Here is a 13,603-nt window from a genome sequence, read left to right on the forward strand (position 1 = left end):
AAAAGCTCATTGGTAAACCAGCCTAGCAGGACTTCCAGTTCAGTGATAGACCCTGTCTCAAAAATATATGGTGGACAACAGTAGAAGAAAAACACATAGCTAGACCTCAGGTCTCCATGTGCATTCACATACCCATAGAGCCAAGAACCTCCCCCCTACATATACACACACAGAGGCGGGGTGGGGTGGGTGGGGGTGGGGTGGGGAGTTTTCCTTGTCTAAAAGCCTATTAGAATGAAGAGACTTCTGTAATCCTGGGGCTGGGAATGACTCTCATCATCAACTCCAGGGTAAAATGTGGCACCATGTCCCGTGGAGTGATGGTTCTAAGTCACCTGAAGGGAGCAGAGAGATTGCTCTTCTGATTGGCTAAAGGTGGCTGAGCTAATGACTGCTGTTCTTGTCCTCCAAAGTCATGCCCCCACTGGGAAGCCTTGGTGACAGTGATTTTCCTGACATACAGCCCTCCACATCCCCTCTTTAGTCCCCCCCCACACCCCTGAGTTCAGTTTGTTTGCTTAATGCGGTGTTGGACCTAGTGTAAATCATCCAGGTTAACTTGGTGAGGTGGTATTGTGTTCCCCAAAATATTGTGCACCCTAATAAACTTATCTGGGCTCAGAGACAGAACAGCCACAATATTAAACATGAGGACAGGCAGTGGTAGCACACGCCTTTAATCCTAGCATTCCAGAGGCAGAAATCCATCTGTTCAAGGATACAGCCAAGCATGGTGACTCACACCTTTAATCCCAGGGAGTGATGGTAGAAGACAGAAAGATATATAAGGCGTGAGGACCAGGAACTAGAAGCATTTGGCTGGTTAAGCTTTTAGCTGGTTAAGCTTCAGGCTTTCGAGCAGCAGTTCAGCTGAGAGCCATTGGGATGAGGACTCAGAGGCCTCCAGGCTGAGGAAACAAGACCAGCTGAGGATCCGGCGAGGTGAGGTAGCTGTGGCTTGTGCTGGTTCTCTGATCTTCCAGTTCACCCCAATAACTGGCCTCAGGTTTGATTTTTATTAACAAGAACTTTTAAGATTCCTGCTACAACTTGGGTCTTTGTTAAAACCCCTTTCTCCTTCAGGATCACTTCTGCAAAAATGGATTCCTTAGGCATTCCATTTTTAGGTTCTTTACAATTTACAAATCTTATTCCTAATCTTCATTTTAATTAACTGGGGATGGGGCCTGTCCCTCTAATGCACCGTGTACAACCTCTCTTTCAGAGCTAAGATGCGCATGGGCTTAGGAGAGGCTTAGATGATGAATAGGAAGGCTATCAAAATGTCAGATCCCCTTCTCTACTCTTGCATCCCTGGAGATGGAGCCCAGGCCCAGAGCATGCCGGGCCAGCGCTCCTCCACTCAGCTATACCTCAAAGCCCCTTTCCCGCAGTCCTTGACTGCTGAAAGGCGCCGCCCCATCTTTAGATACTGATGTCTGAGGTATCACATCAGAGAGAGTATCAAATAAATAAATAAATAAATAAATAAATAAATAAATAAATAAACAAATAAATAAATAAATAAATAAAATAACTGTCGGAGCTGCAGAGATGGCTTGACCGTTACGAGCAAATGCTGTTTTTGCAGAAGGTGAGTTTGGTTCTCAGCACCCACATATAGTGGTTTCCAACCGTCTATAACTCCAGTTCGAGGGGATCCAAAGCCCTTCGCACATGGTGCAGAGACATACATGTGGGAAAACACCCATCACCCACTAAAAGGAAAATAAATGAGGGGAATAGCTCTGCTTTATTGTGTCAGATGAAAAAGCATCTGTGTTTCTGTGTCTTCTTATTGTTCTTGAGTCAAATTTCGGGAGTCCTTTTTTAAATTATTTGTTTTCTTTAGGGGTCATTAAAAAAAATCTCTGTAAAAGACCAAAGGCTGTGGGAATGATCGTCCATGTTTTGTGGAGGAGAAGTGAGAGATGGACTTCTTCATCTCAGCCCCATCTGCCTGTCTCTGTCCACAAAGTCCAAGTGTTGAGCCTTTCCACAGAGGGGGAAAAAATGGGGGTGAGGGAGGTCACAACAATACACCTATCATACAGCTAACAGTTCAGGGTTATTTCCTCTGCTTTGTGTAAATGAAACGCAAAAACCCAAATTGGCCGTCAAAGAGTGAGTGAAATGTTTCGATCCTATTTTGGTTGTTCCTCGTGTATCATTCTCACTGTCATCATGGTAACCACCTTCCTTGATGTCGTTTTTTAAAGATCACACACTGTTAGGAGAGTGGTGTCCTTGGAGAGAGTCCTGGACATGAAATTGAATAGGCCCGAGAGCATCACTCGGGGCTGATGTGTCCACGTTTGTCAGCGCATACCACTCTGGGAAAGAGCCGTGTGTGTGTGTGTGTGTGTGTGTGTGTGTGTGTGTGTGTGTGTGTTTCAGTCTTATTTATTTTCTTTATGAGATCTTGTCTCTTGTATCCAGTGCTGGCCTGGAACTCACTGAGTAAAGGAGACTGACCTTGAGTTTCAGATCCTCCTGCCTCTGCCTGCTAAGTGCTGGGATGACGGGTGTGTGGCACCATGCTCAGTTTCAAAAGAGCTGTGATAATTTGAGTTGTGATCAGTTATTCTGAGAGTGCCATTCACACCACCGTGTGTGTGTGTGTGTGTGTGTGTGTGTGTGTGTGTGTTCTGAGACAGGGGTCTCACCATTCACACCACCGTGTGTGTGTGTGTGTGTGTGTGTGTGTTCTGAGACGGGGTCTCACTGTATGTAGCCCCAGTTAGCCTCAAGCTTAAGATTCTGCCTCAGTCTCCTGAGTGCTGGAATTACACTTGACTACCACAATGCCTATTTATAATACTTTATTTTAATTAAAAAAAATATTATTTTATGTTCTGTCTGTGATGGCACACACCTTTTATCCCCGTACTCAGTAGGCAGAGGCCAGCCTGGTCTACAAAGTGAGTTCTAGGACAACCAGAGCTGTCACACAAAGAAACTCTGTCTTGAAAAACAAAACAAAACAACAATTATTTTATGTGTATGGGTGTTTTATTTGTGTGTATGTCTGTGTACCATGTACGTGCTTGATACCCAAGGAAGCCAGAAGAGGGCTTCAGATCCCCTGGAACTGGATGGTTCCAGATGGTTATGAATTATCATATGGGTGCTGGGAATTGAACCCGGTCCTCTGGAAAAATAGCCAGTGCTCTAAACTGCTGTGGGATGTCCTGTATGCTGTGAATATATATTGCTATGATTGATTGATAAATAAAACGCCGATTGGCCAGTAGCCAGGCAGGAAGGATAGTGTTGGCGAGACAAGGAGAGAGGAGAATGCTGGAAAGTGGAAGGCTGAGTCAGAGAGACGCTGCTAGCCGCCGTGATGAGAAGCAACATGTTAAGATACTGGTAAGCCACAAGCCACCTGGCAACCTATAGATGAATAGAAATGGGTTAATTTAAGATATAAGAACAGCTAGCTAGAAGCCTGCCACAGCCATACAGTTTATAAGTAATATAAGCGTCTGAGTGATTATTTTATAAGTGGGCTGTGGGACTACGGGGGCTTGGCGGGACCTGGAGAGGAAACATTCCAGCTACACTTAACCACTGAGCCATCTCTACAGCCCCTAGTGGCATTTTCTGTCTTCTGTCTAGTTCCAAGACGTTTTTCATTATCCCAAAAGATAACTACATACTTGTGTGTGTGCAGGGAGGCCAAGTTTTAGGTCAGGCTGTCCTCAGTTACTTCCTCACCCTAATTTTTTGGGATAAGGTCTCTTACTAAACACTGAGTTTGACATTTTGGCTAGAGTGGCTGGCCAGTGAGCTACCAGGGTCTACCTGTCTCGTTCCCACCCCAGCGCTGAAGTAACAGACATGTGCTACCATGCCGAGCTTCTACATGAGTTTTAGGAATCCAGACTCAGGGCCTCATATTTGCACAGTGAATATTCCTCTCAGCTGAACCCATCTTCATAGCCCCTATATCACATTTCTTTTCAAGATGAAAGTGAGTGAGTAGGGGCAGTAGTTCAGTGATAGGCAGTGTACCTATATGCAGTAGGGAGACCCCGGGTCTTACACTGTAGCCTGGTTAGCCTGAACTGTTTGTCTAGGATGGCCTCAAGCTCTTGGTAATCCTCCTGCCTCAGCCTTCCAAGTCCTGGGATAACAGGGTTGAACTACCATCCCAGTTAGGAAATTATTAAGAGTTTCTTTCTTTTCTTTTTTGAGACAGGGTTTTCTTTTTTTTTTCTCTGTAGTAGCTCTGACTATCCTGGAACTCGCTCTGTAGACCAGGCTGGCCTTGAACTCACAGAGATCTGCCTGCCTCTGCTTCTCAGATGCTGGGATTAAAGGCGTGCACCACCAGGCCTGGCTGTAAATTAGAGTTCCTTTACTAGATGAGGATTCAACAGCAACCTGGGGGAGTTTTATTACAAATGTGGGTGCTTAAGTCCTAGCAGCTATCTGTTGAATCAGAACGTCTGAGGGTGGGCTTAAAGACCTGTGTTTTAACCCAGCCCCATCCCACTGTGGTCCCAAGGGCCACAGGTAGGGGCCGAGAATCATCGTCAGCCAGCTCCATCCTTCCAGCTTCCGCTGCCTCCAGTGATGACATGCCCCCTGTACCCTGCAAGTGCTCTGGTGTGCAGGGGTTGGGAACCGGTGAAATCGGAGAGGCTTTGGTGCAACTTTTCACACTTGGTGACGCCACTGGGGGATGGCAGCCAAGTTAGGAGAAACCCTCTACAGTTTGTTTCTCAAGTGCCTCTCTCCTTCGCTAGGGAAGACCCCACCACCACAGGAGAGGCCAGGCCCAGAGAGGCTGGCTGCCTGTCCAACATTCTTAGCCTTCTTGCCTGAATGTCCCAGAGTGGCCGAGACGGGAGATGGCCTCCTTGTCTTCTGGTTCCCCTGGAGAAGCAGCCAGAAGGCCTGCGATGGGGAGCATGCCCAGCTTCTGGCTTTCCCACTGCACCTTGGTTGCATGTTCCCCCCCACCCCACCCCCATACTTTGGACGTGGGGGACCCATTTGCCAGGCCCTATTGTTCATCTTTCTGGGGCCAGCAAGGTGCAGCCCTAAGGTACTGTCTCCCTCTCTACATCCCTTCCTCCTGCCTCCCCCACCCTCAGCAGCAATCCTCTCCCAGGCCAGCGGTGGTTTTTGTTTTTTCCCCAAAGTAGATGCGGCCATGTCACCTAATAGGTTTGCTTAGTGTCTTCCCAGCCATGGGAAAGGAGAGGTGGGAAGTGAAACCAGAGGGGCAGCGAGTGCCAAACTGGAGGGCTTTTGAATTTGGATAGAAGGGAGCACCTTCCAAGCTGCTGCTTTCTTGTTTATTGTTTCCCCATTCAGCGCTGGGGGGTGGGGGGTGGGGTGGGGAAGCTCCAGCTGAGCGTAGTGACTCAGCCCTGCTGCTTAAGAGGCTGGGGCAGGAGCAGCGCTTTGAGTGCAGGAGGTGGAGGTTAGCCTGGCAATGTGGGGGACCCTGTTGAAGAAGGGAAGCTGGGGCCCGGCGGCGGTGGTGGCACACACATTTAATTCCAGCACTCGGGCAGGTAGCCGCAGGCGGATCTCTGTGAGTTCGAGGCCAGCCTGGTCTACAGAGTGAGATCCAGGACAGGCTCCAAAACTACACAGAGAAACCCTGTCTCAAAAAATAAAACAAAAACAAAAACAAAAACAAAGAGAGAGAGAGAGAGAGAGAGAGAGAGAGAGAGAGAGAGAGAGAGAGAGAGAGAGAGAAGCTGAGTGTGGTGTGGCACAAGGCTGAAGCAGGAGGATTGTGCTGAGTTTGAAACTAATATAGGCGATACAGTTTAAGGTCAGCCTGAACTACAGAGTGAGACCCTGTCACAAACAAAAGTCACTGATGATGTAAAACCTTTCAGACAGTTTTGGCAATGGGGGAAGTCCACAGTAGTAGCCACCAGTCATTTTTACTAAGTCAAATAGGCCGCTGTCTGCATGTGCGTACAATGCCTGGTGGCCGGTTAGAACATGGGGTGGGTTCCGGCAAATCTCAGTTCTGACCCTTTCTTCTCACCAGCGGGATATTGGGCAGCTCCAGCTACCCTCTTGAGGCTTCAGGGCTCTGTTGCTGTTGTCCTTTAAGTGCTGACCATGAAAGCCCTGGCCTCTGACACGTTAGGCAAATGTTGTACTCCGAGCTACAACTCAGCCCCAAGGTATTTTATATGTGGCAGAGAAGGTGCTAAGTGGTGGCCATATGTTGTTGTGTGACATGCTTTAATCCCAGCACTCGGGAGGGAGAGGCAGGTGAATCTCGTGAGTTCAAGGCTAGCCTGGTCTACAGAGTTCCAGGACAGCCAGGACTACACTGAGAAAACCTTCTCGAAAAACAAACAAACAAAAAACCAATGAGAAGTGCAGGACTCCCCTTCTAAAAAGACGCCATCACTCCCAAACCTGGGAAGGAGCCTAACAGTACTCCCCAACTCTGTTCTTTCTTTTTCTCTCTTCCTCCTCCTTCTCCTTCTTCTCCTCCTCCTCCTCCTTCTCCTTCTCCTCTTCCTCCTTCTTCTTCCTCCTCCTTCTTTTTCTTCTTCTTTTTTGAGACAGGTTTCTTTGTGTAGCCCTGGCTATCCTGGAACTCTCTCTGTAGACCAGGCTGGCCTCTAATGCAGAGATCTGCCTGCCTGCTTCCCAAGTGCTGGGGTTAAAGGCGTGTGCCACCACCGCCCCATGGACATGGTGTTATCAGCGCTAAACCATGACAGTTCCTGGCACACCCTGGAGTTCAGTCACCCCCTAGCATGGTGACAGAGGGTGATGGGATCTGGTGGAAAGATCCAAGGGAGAGAAGGAACCCCCTGAAGGCCTGGTGAAGGCTTGCTTTTCCTTTCACTGTATGGCACATCCTTGTGGAAGCCCCTCTTACCTGCTTTTTCAGGGAACGGATCGGCTACAAGATTCTGACTCACGTGGGTGGGGTGGGCAGGAGTTAGCAAAGTGACTTCTAGAGGAAGAGCAAGGATGTCTTAGTATGTCTCGATTCCGAGGGTGTCACATGCCAGCTGCCTGGAGTGAGGTTCAGTGAAGGCAACTCTTCCTGTTCTGACCAGCTTGCTGAATGCTGAATGGTCCTTGGGGACAAAGATTGGTCGTCCCCCCCCCCCTCCGTCCCCTGGGTCTCTGTGTTTAATAGCTCTAGACTTCACTTGGGGTGGAGCTAGTGCTGGAGGGGAACAGTACTTACCTGCAGCCCAGGGAGTAGCTGGTAGTTCCGTGGTTTGTTCATTCAAGGCATTTTGGAAAATCGGATTAGTGTTCTGAAAAACACTTGAGGCTTTGCCCTCCTCTGAGAGGCTCAAAGGCTGAGGAAGAGCCTACATCTGTTTACTTTTCTTTTATATGGAACCTCCTTGGGCTGTTTCTATAACCAGCTACCCTTCCTCCAACCTACTGCCTGGCCCCGGGGCTTGGGCGGTCCACATTCACTAGCCATTGGCTCGGTAGCTTTGGGGGGTTCAGTGGACCCTTCTGCTGCCCAGAAGGATTCTTAGAAGGCTGGGTGGGGATTAGGGGATACATGCTGGGCTGGCTGGGCGCTTGTGTTAGCACAATTGCTTTCTTCCTCCCTGAGGGTGGAGAGAGGTCCGGAGAGAGGGCAAAGCTGGACTTGCTACCAATCTTGTCCCGGGAGGAGCGCAGGGCCTCAGGCATGCTAAGAAGGCCCCGATTCTAGATTCTACCACTGAGCTGCTCTCCAGCTCATGGACCCAATTTTGAGTAGCCTGGAGCTGCTGTCAGTCCCTGGAGTGTGGTGGTTCTTCTTCCTTTAAAATTAAGCCCTGGAAGGATTTAAGTAATGTGTGCATGTGTGGTCATGGTCATGGATGTAGATTGTATGAATGGATGTGTAGACATAGCAAAAGTCTGGGTGGGCGTTATGGAGGTAAAGAAGGAAAGAGGACAAAAGGTTTTGGTTGTAGTTTGCTTATGAGTGTATTCTGTATTCACTTATTTATTTTGCATGCTTTCTTCTGTTGAGGCAGAGTCTCACTCTGTAGTGCTGGCTGTTCTGGAACTCTCTTTGTAGATCAGGCTGTCCTCGAACTCACAGAGATCTTCCTGCCTCTGGATCCCAAGTGCTGGAATTAAAGGCATGTACCACCACACCCAACTATGTATTCTATATTTAATAACTCAAATTACCCCTAAGATTTACATAGAATTACCCCCAAGATTAGTCTGATGGTTGAAGTTTCAAGATTAACTTCCCAGAAGTGATGACAAGTAAGCCTGAGACCCACAGACAAGTAGAGGCTAGATTTATTCACTCAAGCAATACTTGCTGGACTAGAGATATAGTTAATCTGGTAGTGTTTGCCTAACATACATACGGTCCTGAGTTTAAGCCCTAGCATCACATACAACTAACTGAGTATGGTAGTGCACATCTGTGCACATCTGTAATTCCAGCATTTTGCAGGCAGAGGCAGGAAGTTCAGAAGTTCAAGGTTATTCTCAGCTACATAGTGAGTTTGAGGCCAGTCTGGGCTACATTGAGACCATGTCTCAAAAGAGAAGTTAGGGATCTAGTAGAATGTAAGATCCTCCTCTTTTGTAGAACTTCAGTCTAGTGGAAGAGGAAGAAAGAGAAATAGAAGGGTGTATGGACCTGGAGGTCAGAGCTCAGCGGGGGAGCACTTGCCTAGCATCTGTGATGCCCTCCCAACACACGCACGCATGCACGCACGCACGTGCTCGCACTTGGTTTGTTTAAGCAATAAGTATGTGGGTGCTATGAAAAAACCATCCGTGCTAGTGAGTCCCCAGAGTGATGGGGTGTTTCTATTGTGGCACGGGGGTTGAGCCTAGGACCAGTATGTGCTAGGCAAGCTTTCTGCCCAGAGCTACATCTTCAGCCCTTTGTTGGGGAGGGGGCAGTGGACAGACTCTTACTATGTAGCCCAGGCTGGCCTTGAACTTGAGATCTCCTTCAGCCTTCTAAGTGTTGGGGTTAAAAGAGTATATACTACCATGGCTAGCAGGGTACCTGTTTTGTTTTTAAGACAAGTTTACTCTGTAACCCAGGCTGACCTGAAACTATGTGTGTAGTAGTTCTGGTTGGACTAGAACTTATGTCCATCCTGCTTTAGCCTCCCAAGTACTGGGGTTACAGGTTTGATACACTACATCTAGCTTAAGGACCTTTTTTTTTTTCTAAACCATTTATTTTGTTCATGTGTGATGTATGATTGTGTGTGTGTGCATGAGCACATACGTGTGTACTTGTGTTCTGGTGTGCATGTGGAAGTCAGAAGACAACCCTAGAGTGGTTCTCTTCTTCCACCATGTGAGTCCCTGGGATGGAACTCAAGCAGGAAGTGTTCACCTCAGTTCATCTTCTGAGCCATGTCCCTGGCCCCAGGGATGCTTTTTAATAGCAAGTGTTAGCAAGGTCTCTGGAGGGCAGAACCCCAGTGATACGAGAGACCTAGATTTTAAATACCCCAGAAGGTAGGTGTTCCGGGTGCCTGTGAAAAGTCACTGAGGATGTCTTGGAACAACTGTAAGTAGGAGGTAGTTTGTAGAGGGAGATCTGAGTGAGATAGCTGTAGGAGGGTGGGTATGTGTGTGTGGTGGGGAGGCAGTATCTTGCAAGGCCTTGTAGGATGCTATGAGAAGGAGATGAGTGGACAGTTGGGAAGGACAATCTGAACTGGGGTAAAAGAGATCTCTGCCCATCTGCAGGATAAGAAAGGCCCTGTGTTCCAGGGGATGCAAAGAGGTGTGTGCCAGGGAGCTTGTGTCAGGAGGAAGCTGGTAGAAGTGACTAGTTGGGCAGAGGCTAGGAGCTCTTGCCAAAGAGGATGGGGTGGGTCACACAGGTCCTTTTTCATCTTTTCAGGCAGGGTTTCTCAGAGCTTACGTCCTTGTGTTTTGAAAAGTCAAGCCATAAAGGGAAGAATGCCTTCCCGTTTAACTTACGAACTCCAGAAGACGAGAAGAGAGAGTTAGCTCAGATAAACTTGGAGCCGGCCTAGCTTGGCTGGTTGCCCTTCCTATAAATACCAGCCTCCCAGGCCTGGAAACTCGGCAGTCAGGGCTATTGGGAGCTATTGAGGAACATCCTTCCTGGTCCAGTGTCCGGGAGTTGACTGCTTGCACACATCTGCACACAAGTGCCTAGAAGCCAGCAGGGTGGGCACAGTACCAGAAGGTGGTTATTCTGAGACCACTCCCTTAATCCTGGTGGGCTGCCTTCACTTCCTGTGGGGGCCCAGGCAGCTCGCTGGCGAGGCTTCCGCAGAGAAATCTGTAAAAGTCATTGGCCTGATTTAGGAGAACTAATCCATTGCAAGGGGGCTGTTGAAACAAGAGAGGAAGGAGGTCAGCTCCCTGCCAGAGCAGGGATGGTCCCCTGTTTGGGGGCGAGCCCATGCCACCACTGTGGTTTTGGCGGTGGGGGATGGGGTGGATGGAGGGGCTAGTAGAACTCGGCAACACGTGAGTTAAACGGCAGATGAAAACCCACAGGGTAACCAGACATTCTTCCTTGCATGCAAGCTCCTGCCGAACATTGGAAGAGGAAGGAATATTTTTCTTGCTTTTTAGACATGGCATCCTGTGAGGGGAAGATTTAGAACAGATGGGGACCAGGGGAGCCTCGCTGGATTTGCTTGTTTCACCACAATTTTCCCCTGTCCTTCAGCCAGAAACGTCTTCCCTACCCCGTTTAGTGAAGTTAAAGGAGGAAAAGGAGTGAACAGATCTTGTAGATGGGCTCTTACGGCTCAGTCGGTAAAGTGCTTGCCGCTCAAGCGTGAGGACCCAAGTTCGGGTCCCCGAGTACTAGTCAGGCATGGCAGAGAGAACCTGTAATTCCAGTGCTAGGGAGACTGAGGCAGGAGGATCTCTGGGGTTTGCTGGCCTGCTCATTCTGCTGAATCAATGAGCCCCAGTTTCAGTGAGACATTGTCTTCAGAAATCGGGTAGACAGCTAGAGGAGGGCACCCAGTACCAACCTCTCTCCTCCTCATGCACACCTACAGATATGTTCACATGCTTCCCCATATACAAACATGTCCACGTGCATAATCCCCAACCCCCATCACACAGATTTTTAAAAAATCCAGCTGCATGGCTGGGTGTGAAAGCTTTAATCTCTGCACACAAGAGGCAGAGTCAGGCAGAGTTCTGTGAGTTCAAGGCCAATGTAGTCTACATAGGGAGTTCCAGGCCAGCCAGAGCTATGCTAGTGAGACCCAGCAGCCAAATCAGAGGAAAACTCCAAGAAGCTCCATTCAGGCTTTTACTGTAACGAATTCCTCTGGGTCCAAAGATAGAAAACGAACTTGAAAATTGATTTAATTTGTGATTTTTCAGTGTTCTCTGTTCTAAGGAGAGGGAGAGGAATGACCCCAGTCAGGTGGGGGAGGAGGTTGCTGGGCACAAGGTGAGGAGTGTTCTGAAATGTTCCATGTGGGGAAGAAAAACAGTGTACTGTCTCAGTTTGAAGGTGTCGGCTTTGGGCCCCAGCTTGGGTTAACTGTAGAAGACCATCAAAGTAGGAGATGGCAGCCAGGCCTGGTGTAGTGCACTTGTAACCCCAGTACTCAGGAGACTGAGGCAGGAGGATAGAATTTGGGGGGTCAGTCTGGGATATGATGAACCTGTCAAATAGAGAAAACAAAAACAAACAAAAAGAAAAACAGTAGTATGAATGATAGACCCCAGACCCAGGGTACTACCTTCTCAGGTGGGTGCCCCAAGAACTCAGACTCCGGTCCAGTTGATGCAACAGCAAGAGGTTTATTGTTGCGGCTGCGCAGTCGGGCTAACTCAGCTCCAGAGAGCAAGAGCTGCGCCTTTTGCAATCACATGGGTACTTTTATAGGAAAAACCCACAAAAGCCATAAGGTTACAATTCCCATACAATTTCATTTCGATTGATTTATGTCTAGAGGCTAATTTCTTAAGATCATGGCCTGATCACAGGGTGGGTACTGTCACGTCCGCATGCACATTTTTTCCGAAACCTCAAGGGGGGGGCGGGGGCGGGGTATCAGGGTGGGAGTGGAGTTTACACAAAGGTCACATTAGTCTTTCCTGGAACACTTGCAATTATCCCAGTTACAGCTGAGCACATCTCTTAACAGAGATCTCTTTCCATTGTTACGTTGTGGCAGGGGTGGTTGAATAATGGCTGAGTCAGGTGGCCCTTGGAACTAGTTTTCCTTTTAGTTCTTTATTCTCCTGGGGCTTGTGGGGTGTAAGCCTGAAGGGTTAGATCTTTCATGAAGGGGTCATGGAATACTCAAATGATTGCAGCTCTGTCTCTGGTGGCGCTATGTCTGCAGGCAGCTGCCAGAGGTTGGCCCTTCAGCCAAAGCCAGTCAGTTTTGCTGGGTAATATCCAGAGCGGAGCCTCTGTCCCCTGAACCCAAAATAGCTCAGGCAGTGGAGATAGCTGGCAGCTTTATCTTGCTCCTAATTTATTTATTTTATGTGTATGTGTGCCTGAGTATCAGTATGTGCCCCACATGCATGCATGGGCCCCTAGGTGTTAGAAGAGGGCATTGGATCCTCTGGAACTAGAGTTAGGATTCTGTGGAACGGGAGTTACCTGGGATTGTGAGTCACCATGTGGGTGCTGGGAACTGAACCTCAGTCCTCTGCAGGGGCAGTAAGTGTCCTTAATCACTGAATCATCTCTCCAGCTCCCCAGCTACTGTTGAAGCAGTCCTCCAAAGAGAACATGGCCGAATTGAGAAGAAAGGGGAGACTTCGATTTTCCTTGTTTTTGTTTTTTTCAACTTGGGTTAGAGCTTTTCCTTCTTGAAAGGAGTGTCTTTCCTTTTGTTTGTTTGCTTTTTTGAGACAGGGTTTCTTTGTGTAGCCCTGGCTGTTCTGGAACTCACTCTGTAGACCAGGCTGGCCTCCAACTCACCTGTTGGATCTGCCTACCTCTGCCTTCTGAGTGCTGGGATTAAAGGCGTGCACCACCACCGCCCGGCAGTATCCTTCCCTCTTGAAGTAGACGTTAAGTTCTGGTGTCTAGACGGATAGCACATCTCCAGGTCTTTTGGGGCATGCTGCACAGTTTGGAGAGTTGCACTGTGGGACATCCTGGGTGGACACTGCGCTGAGGCAGCCTATCACGCTCTACAAGGAGGGAGATAGAGGTACTCAGTGGTGGTGTGCTAGGATCCCCCAGTTGAGATCTGCAGAGATTTGTCAGTGGAACAAAAATCTAATTCACTCGACTCCTTGTGCTGTGAGATACATGCTTCTGCAAAAGACATCATCGATCTTCGTATCTCACTTAGAGCAGCAGGCTGGTCTTGAACTTGGTCCTCCTCCCAGCTTGTGCTCCGTTGTGCCATCGTGCCTGACCTGTGTATAATGTATGGCGTGTGACATCGCTTCCATCCCATCGTAAGGGCTTGCGGCAGCCCCTTGTCCTGCAACCGCTCCCCACATGCTTCTTGTACCCTTAAGTATTAGAGACTCGACTCCTGCATCCCCTTCGGCTGGTCCACTCTTCCTCATGCATTCCCCTTCCCCATCTTCTGCCCTCCTGGGTTCTCCATGTTCCTTCCTACCTCCCGACATGTGAAGTATTTAATTTTTATTTATTAGTTATAAACCAATTATTTGT

The 13,603-nt window shown here is 48.5% G+C and overlaps 1 protein-coding gene across 5 annotated transcripts in view; it reads left to right on the top strand.

Annotated features, from left to right (window-relative positions):
- Positions 1 to 13,603, top strand: part of LOC107401216 (uncharacterized) — a 385,225-nt gene that overhangs the window by 47,856 nt on the left and 323,766 nt on the right. The window lies entirely within an intron of this gene.

This window comes from Peromyscus maniculatus, chromosome 19 (genome assembly GCF_049852395.1).
Source record: "Peromyscus maniculatus bairdii isolate BWxNUB_F1_BW_parent chromosome 19, HU_Pman_BW_mat_3.1, whole genome shotgun sequence".
NCBI classification, from domain to species: Eukaryota; Metazoa; Chordata; class Mammalia; order Rodentia; family Cricetidae; genus Peromyscus; species Peromyscus maniculatus.